The following is a 16,811-nucleotide window of genomic DNA, read 5'->3' as shown; positions in this document are numbered from 1 at the left end:
ATAAAAGATCAAAGAGGGAAGTTCAGTGTTTGTACTTGTTCATTTTCACCGACTTAAGCAAAAAACTGTCAGTCATGTCAAATTAAATTATATGGTTTTGTATTTCCATTATATTTATATTACACTGTATTACTGCAGTTGAATTAGACTATTTTCCATGGGGTCTGGGCTGTGACTACTGAATTTAACTCACTTTACGCAAGAGCTACCCTTAATTAGACTTGAGCTGAGAGCAGAATTGCTTTGACTAACGCTGCAGACCACTATGGCAGCAGAACACCACAGGCTCTTAAATTACTTCAAAAGATATATGAGCAGCTGGAACTGGATGGACAATTCCAGAAATCCTTCTTAGTGAGCACCTTCACCCTGGGAAGACAGCAGTCCTTGGTCAGACCCCATCAGCCTGGCTGGACTATGTCCTTTCTGCACCTTCACCCATCCCTCATTCACCAGGTTTCAGGCTTCCCACAGTAGGATTGCTGGGAGTCCCTGCGCTGTTCCTGGAAATGAGAATTGTGGGAGCTGTTGTTTTGGTGTCTGTGCCTCTTTCCTAAACTTGTCGGCAACTCCTGATGCCTCCAGAGGCCAAGTTAACAAGTGAGGGCATCAAAAGGTGCGTTGCCTTGATCAGAAATGTGTCATCAGTTCACTAACAACAAACAATTCCCTCATTCCACCATGAAAAATACATTGTTGTTCTCTAGAAGTTTACAATATTCAGAAACAACACTTATGTAGCAAAATACCCTTCAGCCAGTAAAATAGATATTCAGCAGGTACCAACAGAAATTTCCAAAAAATTATTTTGAACTTCTGGACAGGAATGTCAGAAAGTAATTTAATTTTATTCCTATTTATTTAATCCTCTTGTTTTCCCACCTACCTGTCTCTCTGCTATGACATGCTTACTGACTTTTCCAGTTTCTCCTTATTACGGGACAAAGCTTTAGAGGCAATTTAGCCAGTATGAATCAGAGGTGGGTTTTTTTCCTTGTTTTTATGCTTTTTCCTTAAGGATGTTCTTGGGCTATTTTATTTTGCAAGACAGCTCAAAACCCAGCAAATGAGACTGGGAGTTGTGGAAATTGTAAATGTTCATGCTGCTCCTCGCTGGCAATATGAGCAATAAAGCAACCATTCCTTTGCACAAGTATTTGTAACTTATTGTAAAATTTACCTTTTGTAGAGGAAGGGTCATCTTCAGAAGGCAGAACATTTTCCACATGTGTAGGTAAGGATCTACATGAGCCACAGGGATACCAAACTTTGGATTGTGTAAAGCAATATTCAACTGTTCTGAAAAATAGGAAAAGCATGAATGCTCAAGAATGATGGCTGATAATTCAGTGAAGAGAAAATTAATGTGAAAGAACTTGAATGAATCATTTAAAACCTGTCTTTTTATCTTTTGGTTTTTTTTTTTGGTCTGCTCATTCTTGACTGGCCACGTATAAATTGCTATAAAAATGAACAATCTCTGATATAAATGTAAATCAGGAAGAAATTTCTTAACTTAATCAAACTAACAAATGACACAAGAGCTTCCTCATTTGTCTAGGTTTTGTCAAAAGCTGTGCTACCACATCTTCTCACCTAAATTAGGGGCATGCCTATGTGCATGCTGCAAGCATTCTCACTGCAGAGTATCTTAGCAGTCAAGAGCCAAACGCTGCAGTAGTAGGCAAATGCTAACACCAGTGAGAAGCTCAGGAGCTTGTTTTGTGAGGAAGAATGTAATTCCTTGGCAATTCCCAGAGCTGTTGATTAGCTGCAGAGCAGGCAGAAATCGCTGGCTGGGCTGTGCAGGCAGAGCTCTCTGGGAAGGTCTCAGTGGTCTGCAGCAGGAACTTTGTGCGCAGCACAGGAGCTGGCACAGCAGCAAAAATGGGTCACATCCTCCGTGCCTTCTGGGGGCAGCCTGCAACAACAATGTGGTTTCTTCTCTTCTGTGCGTGAGCAAACCTATCTGGCGCCTCTTCAAGTCTTCCTCTTGCTGAGAGCTGGAGGATTTGCCCCTAAATGAGCAGTGTGGACTGGCAGCCCCTACATGAGCAGTGTGGACTCAGCGGTGAGTTGTTCAGGTAGATCCGGCAGCAGATGGGATTGCTTGCACAGTGTGGTCAAGAACACATCCTGGCACCTTTCTTGGTGTTACTGATCAATGCTCTGATGAATTCTGTGGCCATTCTGTCACAAAAATAATAAAAAAAAAAAGAATTAAAAAAGCATTCTGCTCCAATTAATTAAACAAACTGATATGAATTCCGCGCTAAAATCACACTTTGCATATCCATAATCTCTGCGCTACATTTTATGTATACTTTACCCTTGGGTAAAAATTTGTGAGCATATAAATGCTTTCTCATATAATCTTACTAAAGCACGCTCTTCCCTATAAATATTCATACCACTGCCAAAACATTTGCAAGCTTTCCCCAAAGGTGAAATATGTGTAATGTACTTTGCCTTCTGGGTATAAATATTATCCAATACATTTTGGTTAATATGAATACACTAATTATTCTTGTAACCCTTTTTAAAAGGGTCATCCTCATGATGTGAATTTTTTAAAAATGTAATTACAGTAATTGGATACTTAATCTAATTAAAATTGGCTTTATCTTTAATGGGAATTTTTCTAAAGAGGCAGAATGACAATTGACTTTCTGATAATCACTGTTTTCTTTCAGCTGGAGGATGCATTTGGTACAGTAGGAACCAGAGAACATGGCCTTTTTACCACATGCCAACCACCTTTAGGGCCAGTTAAACTACAATTTTATCCATTACCAGGGAAAACTTACACTTTACTTAGAAATAAAAGTTCTCAATGCTGAATTGATTTCATTGTGGCTCAGGTAGAGATAATTTAGGGAGCGTTTATGGTGCTGATTATGATGCAAGGCGTGCCTTAGAGAAGATGTTGCACAGGGGGAGGTGCCAGCTTCCCAAAGCCTGGCTCTGTTCAGGTATGTAGGCACAGTCATGTACAATGAGCTCCTCTGTCTTTGGGAGGTGCACCTGCATGGACACCAGCATGCATGGGGTGCATGTAAATTCTCACTGACATCAGCAGAACTCCGGACAATTTGGAATATCTCCTGGGATTATAATTCAGATCAACATTTCTAATGTGCTCTCTCTTACAGGCACTTTCCATGCAGAGTGACAGGCAGGACTGCCACTGTTCAAAGAACAGGGAAAATTATTTTGAGTCCACACTGCATCCTTTACTGTGGGAAGCCAAGGAGAACAAGTCAGGAGTTGTATAGGAAAGAGTGGAGAAGTGGGTTCACGTTGCTGCCTTCAGACACCTGTGACATAAATATTTATGTCTGCTATAAAGCTGCTGCACCTTTCAGGGCCTTTCCTTTACTGGAAGCCAGGCAAGAGAGAAAGGCATTCAAGGAAAATCAATCAACAGTTTTGTGGGCTCAGCTTGCCAGTGGTGTGTTCATATAACTAAAGACAGACATACATTTCATAGAGGAATAAATCATAATCATCTACATCTACAAAGTATTTTCTAAAGAAAGTTTAGGGAAAAAAGATAGATTACATAGAACGGGCCAAATCATGACCTAGTGCAAGGAGACACCCCTGATTCTGATATACCTGTATTTGACTGTCCTCAGTGTCTGCTAGGGGATGATCTGATTGCCAGAAGAGCCTTTTGGGTTTTGTCCCTGCAGCCTGGTCTGTGCCACAGTGAGACCAGACCCCCTGCAGGATTGCTGTGGCAGTTCTGATAGGAAATCTGTGCCTGTGTCTGTAAATGCTCTCTGTGCCTCCCCCATGGGTCTGGCTGCTGTGCCTGGGGAGTCACCTGGAGCTCACAGACCAGAAGCACCAGCATCACATTTCCACAGGAAGCTGTTCTGTGTGCCCAGACATTTTCCTTGGAAGCTGTTCTGTGTGCCCAGACATTTTCCTTGGGAAGCCATTCTGTGTGCCCAGAGAGCTCCTGCTGAGCTCAGCCCTATTGCACACCCCTCAGGCAGGCAATCAGCTAATAAGCAATGAGAGCAGGCTGTAATACTGTGCTACTTCTTGGGTCAGGGTGAATAAATATGTGTCTACTTCTGCTGAGCGTGTGAGGTAGCAGTGGCTGCAGAGCTGCTGAAGGAAAAGAGTGTGGAGGTGATGCTATGATTGAAACACTGTGTTTCAGCAACAACCTGTACCTGGAACACATGATAGCAAGGAGACTTCTAAGAGAACCACCTATGTACTGTGAAAGAATCATAAATTTTGGAGTTAAACTAGCACTGATTAAAAGAAGCATTTCAATTAAGAAACAGGTACCAGGAAAAGTTGATCATAAAATGAGTGCGTAAGTTCAAAACAGCATCAGAAGTACCAAGGAAGCCTCAAGTTTTATCTCAGAACTGCAAGTAGGCTCAAAGGCTTAGTTTTCAGCTTATGAAAAACATTTGCCATATGCAAAAATGTTGATGCTGAAAATACTGAAAAGCATGTCATTCCCCATCAGTCTGTTTTATCAAAGTGATATCTTTGTGCAAGCTGGACATTGGATAAAGAAATAAAGATATTATCAGCTAGCCTTCACTAAGCTTGAAGATTCCTAGTTGAAATTTAACGTGGAGGAAATGTTGAACTTTCCAGTGCATCTTTAGTGGCAAAACCCCAGTGCCCTGGCAGGTAAGTGGTCCTGTACCTGAGACACACAGACATGGTGGCGTGGGGAGGTTCTGCTGCTGTTACAGAAAGTGCAATTTTAGGCCTGGCAGTCCTGCAGAAATGCTGTGGGAGGGGAGGACAGGGAGCATTTTGGTGGCCAGCAGTGTGAACTGCCATTTTTCCAGACCTGAAGAACCTTCTGGTTGGTGCTTTTGTTTTGAGGCCATTATTAGCTACTCAGTACAAAAGAGCTGAAAGCACAACAACTCACTAGAAAAATCTGAGCTCTTCAGAAATAAATTTTTTGGAGTGCCATAAGAATTCCTGTCCCTATTTCCAAGGCCAGTTCAAGCTACACTTGCAGTAGCTTGTGGCTGAGGAATCTTGGCAGATGCCCATCTGAATACTTAGAAAAACTGAAGCAATGTGGATTCACAATCTGTCTTGGGTAAAATCTCTGCACTGCTGATGTGGTCTCCAGATAGGCTTATTGTGAAACTAATATCAAACATTGCTCTAAGCATGAGAGAAAATTATTGCTGGCTGAAGGGAATAGATGTGTCCAGGGAGGGAAAAGAGTCTGTTGCCTTGCTTCTCTCTGCAGACATGCAAATGTTCCTCATCTATCAGTGGTGTAGTTGCAGGAAGAGACTGCCAAGGAACCAACTTGACATCCATTTATCCTACAAAACCACAGGAAAAGTTTTTTTGCCTAAAAGAAAACTGCTCTTGTCTAAGAGAAATATCTATGACAAAGTGTGATGTAAAAATCTTACAGAGGAGATCAGGTGTTTCCAATAAAAGGAAGGCCAGACATGACTTTTGCTTTGACCATAGTCAAAAAAGTGGTTGCCACTTTCCAAAATCCTGCTATCCATGGGAATATTTCAGAGAGCAATTCAACACTATGCACAGTGAGAAATGAGCAGGCTGGGTAGGCTGAGTGCTAGCAACTTCCTTTACAGCAGCTTTGATATCCTACATGCATCACAGGCAGAAAAAACCATATCAGAACCCACAGGATTAGTGAAAGGCTGTGCAATTTTTGGATGTCTCTGAGGTCGGCATCCCTGCAGCACACAGAGTGTGGTGGGAGCAGGAGCTGTGCAGCTGGAGCTGTGTGTGGCTGGCTGACAGAGCAGCCTATGTACCTGTATTCCAGCACTGTGGAGAAGGGAATGAGCCCTGCTGGATGTGGGTAATAAAACATGAATAGTTCCCACACAACTTCTGCCCAGCAGAGAGACAGCAATTGGAAGTGAAATTTGAGTAAAAAAATCCACTTGGTTTTGATTGAAAATATGAAAATATCCTGAAAACAAGGCATGGAAAACCATAACATTTGAATAAGAAAACTAACCCAGCACCTTGCAATATGGGAAGTGTGCTTGGAGGTGGGGGAAATCTTTCAGCACAGTCAGAACCACTGCTTAGTAAGTTAGTAGGATGTTCAATGCTAATTATCACAGGGTGGCTCAGAAAAGGCCAAGAAAGCAGACACAAATCTACAATGCCGTCTCCTTTCAGATGAAAGCTGCAATAGAAACCTCTTTACTGCTAAAATCCTGTGGTCAGAAAGCAGCTGTTCCTGGGTAACTGAGTGCTGGGGGCATTAATAAAGGATTAATCCTGCAAAATTCCTTGGTGGATGACCCATTTTGTGTTTAGGGTTATGCTTTGTAAAGAAACACCAAGCTGCTGGAGCACTTGGTCATTCCCATCATCTTTTTTTGCTAGGAATAGGCCACAACACTCCACACACCACATCCATTCTTGTTCCTCAGCAAAATCCTCTGATAACAAAGAGCCATGCAGCCATTTCTGCACCAAAACCAGGCATCCCAGCAACACCTAAAGCCTCCAATTTAAGAGCTTGTTGGCTTTTATAATTGACCTCTCTCTTGCTCTTGAAAAGTTTCTTTCAAGGTGAAAAATTTGGGAGAACCATTTCAGTTTTTCCAGGAGATGGCAGTGCCACTACAGAAAATAGCTGAGTGGTTGAGCTGCTAAGGTGACTGTTCTGTAATTTGCCAGTTTAAAACTCATATATAACAAGTTTTGATTTTTTTTCAAAAGTAGATGATCAGATAATTATACTTCAATGACTGTCAAAAGCAATAATGATAGCACTCATTACAAGTTTAAAGTGTGTCTGAATTCCCAAGGGCTCACAACAAGCATTAATTCATCTGAATGGAAACAGGAGACATAATTGGGCAGTAACTCATTTCTATCACATATAGTATATGCTATAATTAATTTTCACCTCACGTTTTCACAGTGGATGTTGAATTGGCCTCCTTACACCCATCTCCTCTGGCTGGGGCAAGTGCAGGTGTTGCAGGAGTTGCAGCATCAGGCACGTAGGCAGCAAACTTTGGGTTCAATCTGAGGAAATGCGATAGCACATCTGGCAGCACCCGGCAAATCTGAAGTAAAAAGCAGGTGAATAAATGTATTGAAAATTAATAAGGAACAGAGCACTGCACCAGATGCAGTGGTATGCTAAGTACATTGCTAAATAGATTGCAATATGCTAACTAAACTGTCTAAAATATATTCTTGCTTTCATGAACTCTGTGAGCTGATGCCTTTAATTTTCAGGTTTAGCTTGATTTCTGATTATTTTTGTCACATCATATTTCAAGGATTTTGTGTTATGATTACCTGTGATTTACTAAAAATAACAGATCAATGAAAAGATGCAGAACTTACTGTGCTTCTCTTTCCATTCACTTATTATATTTTTTATAAGTCTTTCATTACAAAAAAAAAGGGCCTCTATTCACACTAGAAAGGCTACCTACCAGTTCAGTGAGAAGAAGGCAAGCAAAGAGTTATTCTACACCCTGCTAACATATTCATATAAAACTCATCCAATTTTGTTAAGACCTTTTGTGGAGAATCAAAAGTTAGCTAAGATTGTATTGTAATTCCTCTTTCCTGACCTGAAAGTCACACAGCTGGATTCAAGTAGGCCAGAAATATGTGCTTTATAGAAGCACCTTGTGGCTGGGGCCTTTTTTGAAGCTCTGAAAGTTGATGCTGCTGACCCTGCCCCCCGTACCAACGACCGAGTCTCCAGTAGGACCTCACGGCAGAAGACAATTTGTCACAACTGTCAGACAGCTGGCAGAAGGAAAGATCCTCCTTGTTTCATCCATGTCAGCCCCTACGTTTCCCTTGTAGCAGGGCAAGAGTTGCACACTGCTCATTAGACCCCAGAGATTGCGCTTCTGTGGGACACATCGAAATTTAAATACCCTGGAGGAAAATAATTTGCTGCTTGATCCAACAGCACCTTTTGAAGTCGGTATAAAAATGTTCATTAGCATCAATGAGATTCAGATTAGATCCCTGTTTCATAGTCAGCAGTAATATAACATAATTGGCTGCTCAACATCATATTTTGCAAATCATAGGAATTCGTGGAAAGCCATGTCAACAGCAGTCTCATTTGTTAGAGCAGCAGCAGCAGCAGCACATCCAAGCTTTTTACAGCCTGACAGGCACAAATGTTCTATCATTTGCATCCCTCCCAGGTGGTGCTGAACTAGGTCCCAACCTGTGTGGGAGCACCACTTCACTGGTGGGTGCTGGTAGGAAGGACTGGTAATTTGTGATAATGGACATAACTAAGATACAGGAAGAAAATTAAGGCATGGCATAGTAACATTTTATATGTGTAAATTTTAGATCTCGTTGTTAATGATGGTGGTGAAGTAATGATGGTGGTGAAGTAATGATGGTAGTGGTACTTAGCATTACATACATGACAAAAACATCAGGAAATTAATGTACATGGCAGCTAATCTCTCCATTATTTATCCCTTTAAATTTACTGCTTGGTCTTTACAAAAATAAACCCCACATAAACAAGGTATTTAAATGATGATTTTTTAAATATAACATTCCACTTATTAAACTCTACATCAGATGAGTAGGACAGGGTGACACTAAGAGCTAATCAAACAGGACCTCAGGTCCTACAGCTGATAACTCTCATGTTAGGGAAAAGGAAATTATCACTCATCCTGATTTCTGACCAAGCAGTGCTTCCACCAACCTCATGAAGATCATGGCATGACTCTGCACTGGTGGGCAAAAGGATGGCTGGGCAGGGCTTGAAAACTGCCCTTTGGTAGAGCCACCTTGATTTTATATCCACTCAGGATTTATTTCAGCTCTTTCAATTCAGCATTTAGCACAAGCAATGCCAGCACAGGTGTCAGACCGTGTTATTCAGAGGTGTTACTCTGTACATGTGAACAACAAGATGCACCAAACAGGCCAGGTCATTGTGGAGTGTGGGGCACCAAAACCAGCAGAAGGAGCACAGCAGGTTGCTGTCATGTATGAGAAACAGCCAAGTGTGTCAGAGGTAAGACATTTCTCATGCACACGCCTGATAGCATGCAAATGTCTGTAAAACTCCAACCAGATCCTAGAAGAACATACCCCTCCAAAAAAATCTGATGGAGCTGGAAGCAAACTAGGTGAATAAGACTGAGAGCATGTTCATAGTCATCTGTTGTCACCAAGGTAATCTTCAGGAGTAAAACCCTATGCCTTTGAAGGCACGTGCACCTCCCACACCAGCTTAAATGCAACTTGTTCTGGGGTGTGATTCAATGCCATCCTTCTCATGCTAGAAATACATGTGCAGCCCAACTCCATGCAGCACATCCGTCCCTCTGCAGCCCCAGGTAGGGTTAGTCACCAAAGGACAGGCAGATCAAAGAGCAGAACATTTACCAGGCTCTCAGGGGACTTGTTATTTCTGGGACAGTTACTCTCTCAGCGTCTTTACTGAAGTCATTCAACCTCTCTTGTCTTTAATTTTTGCTTGGTTGGAATCTTCCAGTTGCTACCAGGACTTCAGCTGTAGTCCCCATTTTATGTTAAAAGCTCAGTTGAAGCCTCTGGGCACACCACTATTGCTACTACTGGCAGATGGCTCCCACAAGTGAGGAAAAGAAGAATGCCACGAGTATGGCTTGGTTTACAAAGTCCCATTCTCAGAAACTGAAGAAACACCCTCAAAGACAGGCACTGGGGCTACAAACACGCCAGGATGAAGGAACATTTAAGGGCTTGGCAAAGAGGGTAGAAGTGATAGGTTGTGAATTTTCAGCAATTGGCTGAGAAAACATTCAAGTTTAAATAATCTCTGGATGTGCAGCTGTAGAGACAGTGAATACAGAGTTCCCACTAAAAATCTCTCAAGAGATCTTGCAAGATTAAATAAAATTAGCCCAAAACCCCAAATTCTGTGTGCAAATCAGGCATCAGGCCCTGAAATGAAAGAGCCCCTGAAGTGCACAAGGCCAGCCCAGCCATGTGGGCTGGCACTCACCCCACGGGTGTCTCCCTGCCTGGCCCCACAGCAGCTCCTCTTGCCTGCTCCCTCCAGCTCTGCTCCCAGCCCACTCTGAAGCTCATGGCTCTGCTGACACACACAGTTACACATTGAAAAGGGCCTGGAAAAAGGGCAGTTGGTTGATTCCTCAAGGACCAAGGCTGGATGTGCCTGATACAAGTGCCACTGAAAACCTGGAGGGCCTGGCACCTGCCTTTGGGGTTTGTGAGGGGCTGTTGGGCTGGTGCTGCGGCTCACACAGCAGTGACAAATGATGACAGCATGGAAAAATATAGGGAAAATAAATCCAAGAAAGTGAAAAAATCCCAGAGTCATTAATGGGTGTGAGCTGATGGTGCAGGTTTGCCTTTTCCCCATTACACCCTTAGGTTGTGCAGCAGACTATGACATTGTTGCCTGTGATACAACTCTGGCAGCAAAGCTCTTCTGATGGCAGACAGATCTCTGGTGGAACTGCTGCTGAGCCGGGGACAGCAGATCTGTGAGCCACAGCTCTGCAGTGTGCCCAGCTCATCTAACACACTGGCCAAAATTTTTATGCCAGTCATTACCGCTTGCATTTGGCAAACCCCGGCATTGCCAAGTACCTGCACCTGCAAATAATTCCCTGGGAATTGCTGGCTGCTGGTACAGCTTGGAGCTCAGCAGCCTCTCTGCTGGTCCATTAACTCCAGGAGATGTTTATTATGAAGCAAGAACTTATTCAACCAAATCTCACAACAAATAGAAAGCATAAGAGAAATATTAGGTCAGCACTTGGTAAAACAGTAAAGAATATGCTGTTTACCAGGGTAGGTCTCAGTGCTGTTTAAGTGGTTGCACAGCTACAAGGCACTGCTTTAAGCAGACTTTTTCTCTCTGAGCCGCAAGAATGCTTCTGTGGGAGTTGCTCACCTGTGCTTCAGTCACTGGAAATGCAAAGCTAGGTCTCTTAAACCTTACCAAACCCCAGAGTGATTCAGGCTAAGGAGTCCTGTGTGCTTGAGGACATTCAGGCGCCTCAATCTGTCTGTCTGTCCATCTGGGGTGTGGGATGCAGTGCCAGGCACAGATCCATCCTGCTGCACTGGCACACAGTCCAAGATGTGCTGCAGCCTCTCCAGGAGTGCATCCATACACATCCATCTTCAGTCAGGGACAGTTTATAGATCGAACGGACGGTAATGGGAGGACGGTAATTTAAGTCAGAGTAGTTAATTGCACGTAAGGATTCCTACCATCCTCTCAGTTTCCTAATTGCTAATATACTTAACACTGATTTTATCAATAGTCCATGATATATAAAATTACTTCATATCAGCTCATTAGTTAATTAATTATAGGAAGGACACACACATCAAAGCCAAATGTAGACTGAGGACCCAAACTTCTCCTTGAGCACAAGGAGCAGCTCTAGTGCAGTGGTGCCAATTCCCTCCGGTCTGTGTGTTTTTTCCAGACACTTATTCACAGCAATGCAGTTTTGCAAAGGACAGGTAAGGAGGAGATGTGGCCACCACGCCAGGACCAGCCTGTCATCTCAGCTTTTTGGGACTTTACCTTTAGGCACAAAGAAGCTCCTGGGTAAACCACAGCTCAGAGCTGCAGCCAGCAGATCAATGGCTTTGAGAAAGTACAGAATTAAAATATATATATATAGATATGTACCATTTTTGAACCTCCTCCAAATAGCTGAATGAGTATGCTAAGAAACAGGATATAAAGTTAATTTTTCTATGAGAGTATCTCACTAAGCAAACAGAGAAAAATATTTATTATAATTAGACAAGCACTCTAAACTGTGTCCAGTGACTGCCTTCTCTGTGGCTGGTTTTGGTGAGAGTGAAATACTGTACATTTTTCCTACATTACACAAGAATTGGGTGAACTGAATGTTTCTGATTGACCAACCCAACAAACAAAGCCATTTCAAGCCACCACATTCTACATCTTAAATAAGTCTACAAAGGGACAGGCAGCTATTAAACTGATGTGCAACAATGCTCAAAGTGATGGTCTGTCCACAACCTGGAGGTCATCCCATTCCTTTATGAGTAAGGATAGACAGGATTGTTCAGTAATTTGTGGGGTTTTGCCTTTTTATTTCCTGGTCAAAGTGGAGCAGGAAATGGAGGAAGGCTCCTGCTCCAATAAAGAGTTTTTATCGCACAGCAGTCTTCTCTTTTATTGTCCAGCAAGTCAAAATTTTACTAATTCTCTATTTTAAACATCATTGACAGAGCAAAATGATCGCACTTTCTTCCCAACACTGGCAAATGAATGGTTTCAATTTCCTCATCTAGGATCTCTCCCCTTTTATGGGGCTGGAGACCCCTCTGTCCAACCTACTCTCACTCTTCTTCCCTTCAGCTTCTGCATGCAATATATATGTACATAAAGAAAGTGTGATCAGCCAACTAAAGTGAACAATATGAATTTTAGATTTGCAGCCTTTCAATTTATTATTTACAGAGAAAACCAGACTCCAGTGTTTGCTTCATGCTGATTATCCTTCTGGGGATTAAAAAAAAAAAAAGTTGATTTTTCTTTTACCCTAATTTCCACATTGCTTCCGTGCACACAGTCTGTACACCCCCTTACATGATTTTTTTTTCCTCCTGTTGAAGACCAGATTGAGGACTTTTTGCTTTTTGGAGCCACAGGCTCTTTACGAGTGCCTCGTTTGTCCCATTTCTCACCCCAGCCTGCAGTTACCCCTCTGGTTTCATGTGCTGATTTATTGCTAAAGACTGTATTTTCCATTAGGGGAGAAGAAGGGAGGGAGTACCAAACAAACTCCAGTGGCAGCATTCAAAGTGTAATGCTTCTTATCACAAATAATTTAAAAAATGCAAGAACCCCAATTTGCAGCTAGGAGGCCCACTTGAGGGATCAGTTAAAATTTACTCCTTTATACGCATGCCAACTTTGACTTCAAAAAGACTTTATTCCCAAGGATAAACAACCCAATATTTGTGTAATATAATTAAGTGAAGGCATCTTTAAATGTCATACCAGCTTGTGCCATGCTTTAAATTGTTATGCATCAACAGAATTTAACGAGATGGCCAAGGATCCTGCTTCCTGCGTGAATGCGATAAGCCACAAATACTGTATAGCTCTTTAATAGATTGCCAAAATAAAGCATTTTGTATGCAAATTATTCATGGAGTGGCAAAGCTAATATAGCGCCAAAATTACGCCCACTGGTCCCCTGCAATTAGTAGTTAAGTTGAAGTATCTTCAAACTGCAGAATTTCTTTCAGTGTCTCCCAATACTTGAAACATCTTTTCATTTCTGAAAATAGGAAATAACAGCTTTTATTTCCTCTTTAAGGTTTAGGGTATGTGTGCTATAGCAGAGAAGTGGCAAGAGGGATCTAATCAGAATAATTACACATAGGCTACCCAGGAAATAAATATGAAAGTCCGGTGACTTGCAAGGAAGTTGAAGGAGAAAGGAAAAATTTGATTTCCCCCTCCCCAGCCCATACCCCTGAAATGAAGTCTGTGAGCACTGTGAAGTGGGTCTCAAAAAGCTAAGGGAAAAACCAGAGCAGGACTGAAGAGAAATTACAAGCATTTACTGATAGCTGGGAGTGGATTTTGGTGTGCCTCCAGGAACAGCACCTTCCCATCTCCTCATGGAATATCCCTGTTCAAAATACTCCTGCATTCTCCTGGAAGAGAAAACTTCCTTGGGGTGCACCAGGCACAAGAGCCGCCACCACGAGGCCCATACCTGTAAACCATTTAAGCTGTAGCTTCACTGGCAAGAAATCACCTGAAATGTTCTTTTCCAGTAGGTTCAGGGCTAAGCCAGCCATAACCAGGAGTTTCTATTTTCAGGTTAAGTACACAAATAACCGACAGCCACATCACCTGGGAAATACTTGCAAAACTCTAAATTTTTTTCTGTGAAGTAATAATGTTCTGCCTTGAATATTGGTTACAGGAATCCTTTGTCAGAAACAGAAAAAAAGGAATAAACAGGATTTCCCAGTGTCCACATTTCCAGTGAAAAATCTCTTTCCCTCTTTTTCTGCTCTCTAAGACAGACGTAGGGCTGGTGAGGGACCCATGGCGAGGGGGGAAAGCAGCATTGCTCCTTCATGGACAAGTTTTTTGAGAAACCTTAAACTGCAAAGTATCCAGGCTGCATTTACCATCTTTGGTCACTTGCAGCAGCGTGTGGAAATGCAGCTTGGTGGAGAAGTGGAGGGGCAGGTAGGTCCTGTAGATCAAGTCCCCATTCTGCAGAGGGAACTCCAGCTGTATTTTCCATTTACAACCTAATCATCAGAGTAGTGAGGTACATGCCAGGGGCCTGGGATGGTGATTTAAGGAGCCTGTGTCAAACTGCTTGGACCTAGATGGCCTTTCCATGCTAACCTGGAGGATTTACTGCCAGCTAAACAACAAATGTAATTTCACTCGCAAACTGTTCCATGAAATGTTGTGGAATACCATAAACAACCGTGTTCAGTCCAGTGAACTCCAAAAGCTGTAATCTACAGCACTCCCATCACCTGGGGGGCAGCGGGGACACCCAAAGCCACTGGACCCACTTCCATATTTTGATATTAAGAGAGGGAAAGGACAGCAGGCCTTACAGCAGAAAACTGCAGTCCCTTGGAAAAATAAATAAAAGCAGCCACCACCACCACCACTCACAACATAGATCTTGCATTTTGTCATTTTTTATAGCGAGGCAGGTTTAAATGTGTCCTTTTTTATGGCCATGTGGGTTTTAATGTCCGCCCCGCCGAGGGGAGCGCTCCCAGAGCGTCTCTACCGGAGAGGATTTGGCAGAAGGCACGGGGAGAACACTGCCCCAGCACTTCCACGTGTGCCTGGCCAGCAGCACCCCCGTGCCATGGGCAGCCCTTGCCAGATGCTATTGGTCAGGGTCCCACTCTGACAACTTGTCATCGATTCCGCCGGAAAAAAAAAAAAAAAAATTTAAAAAATGGCAACCAATGAAAATCAATCTTCTGATGCTCCGCTGCCTTAAATACCACTAGAGCAAACAAACAGCCCTAAACAATACAGCAGAACCCATATATCAATTACCCTAAATGCTCAAGCATTTTTACTTCACAGGCTGCAACATCCGAGTGTGGTACCCGCGCCCGCTGCGCCGGGATGATAATGGTGCCGCATTGTTCCCGGGCGTCTGGCGGCCTGATAAGGGCTGCCTGTGCTTAGATGATAATGAAAGTGGGCAGGCTTAACATTGTGATTGGAAAATTTCTTGGGTCTCAGAAAAAGGTTCTATTAAGCCCACTGACCCCAATTGAATATTAATTAGCTAATTAACAGATTTATTGTTCCACGCAATTTCTGGAGAGGCGATTTTTTTTCAAGTGCCATTATTTTTTTAAATTATTTTTTGCATTGTGTATAATTGAATCTTTGCAGCTGCCAGCATCTTCTGCATGATTTGGCAAAAAAAAGAAAGAAAAAGCACTTATAGCTTTCCCTTTTTTTTCGAGACCCAAATGTTTCCAATCGCTTTAGCGAGTGTTTGGGGGTGGGGGAGGGAGGGAGGGGGAAAGACACAGCTGATTTATGTTACATTCTACAGATTTATTTATTCTTAAAAGCTTAACTTAAAAATGTCCACACTTTTTTTTTTTTTCTATTGTGATTCACTGGTCTGTCTCAGCCTGAGGTTACCACACAGTGCACTGTTATTCCCAAGGAAGACACTGAGGTCCATACCCTGCCTTTCATACACATCCTTTTAGGCATCAAACATCTTTCCTCTGCTCTTACCTGTTTGCTCCTGCTCTTTTCTGCCATGCATGTGCTTTCTGCCCAGCTGGAGAGGGCAGGGGGCTTGGGCCAGCCTGGCTCTGCCCTTCCTATGGGAGGGCCCCTTCCATGGACCACGTGGCTCCACTTTTTTTGCAAAGTATTTTCCTAAATACTAAATTATTGGTGAAGAGGGGAGAGGTGATGTTTTAACATATGGATGATTTCTGACCATTTCAAAGAAGTTTATTTGGCACAGACTGCTCCAAGAGCTTCACATGGAAGTGAGCAGGGGCCCACAATGATCTGTCACATTAATCTGTTTGTTGGGGTGTTGCAAATTTCTTACAAATAATTTACTGCATCATATCTTTTTCTAAAGGAGAAAGATGTCTTTTAAATAAACCCATGCTATTTTTGCTGTTCAAAGACACTAACATAAGCACTTTTTAAAGTTTCAGTATTAAAAATCCAGATATTCTTATAATGTTACAAGCTGTAGTAGAAAATGTCAACAGAGAACAGCATTATCCTGTTAAAAGTAGAAAAGACAGGAATAATCTTGCATTAGAGAATAGAGAACTCAATTTATATGGTGCAAGAGGGTGTACAGATCTCTGCAGTCCACATGCCTGGACTTTGGGCTATTTCTGATGCCCAAACACAGGATTTGCATAATCTGCTGTAGCAAATGGTTCAAAACCTGGACCTGGATCTTCTAACAGTGTCTTCTTTTAGGGCCTTCTATGACCATTGTGTAAGACCACCAAGACAACTCCATGTTATGGTTAAAAACTGTAACAAGTGATACCTGATGGGACATGTGAAAGACCCTCAGGCACTTACAGAAATTAAACAACATTTGCCTTGTGCCCCATGGACGGAATACAATACAAGAGAGACAAGTTTATACCTGCCACAGCTACAGGGGGATGCAAGGATGGTGAAAGCTCACAGATAGAAACCAAGGAGGAATTTTCTCGGACTGATGATTTTTCTTTCTTCTAAATAAAGCTGCCGGTGTTCAATGTAATAATTGATTCGTAGCTTT

Source organism: Melozone crissalis, unplaced genomic scaffold (assembly GCF_028551555.1).
Source record: "Melozone crissalis strain CALT ecotype California unplaced genomic scaffold, PUWL_Pcris_2 ptg000018l_1, whole genome shotgun sequence".
Lineage (NCBI taxonomy): Eukaryota > Metazoa > Chordata > Aves > Passeriformes > Passerellidae > Melozone > Melozone crissalis.
This window is presented reverse-complemented; position numbering follows the sequence as displayed.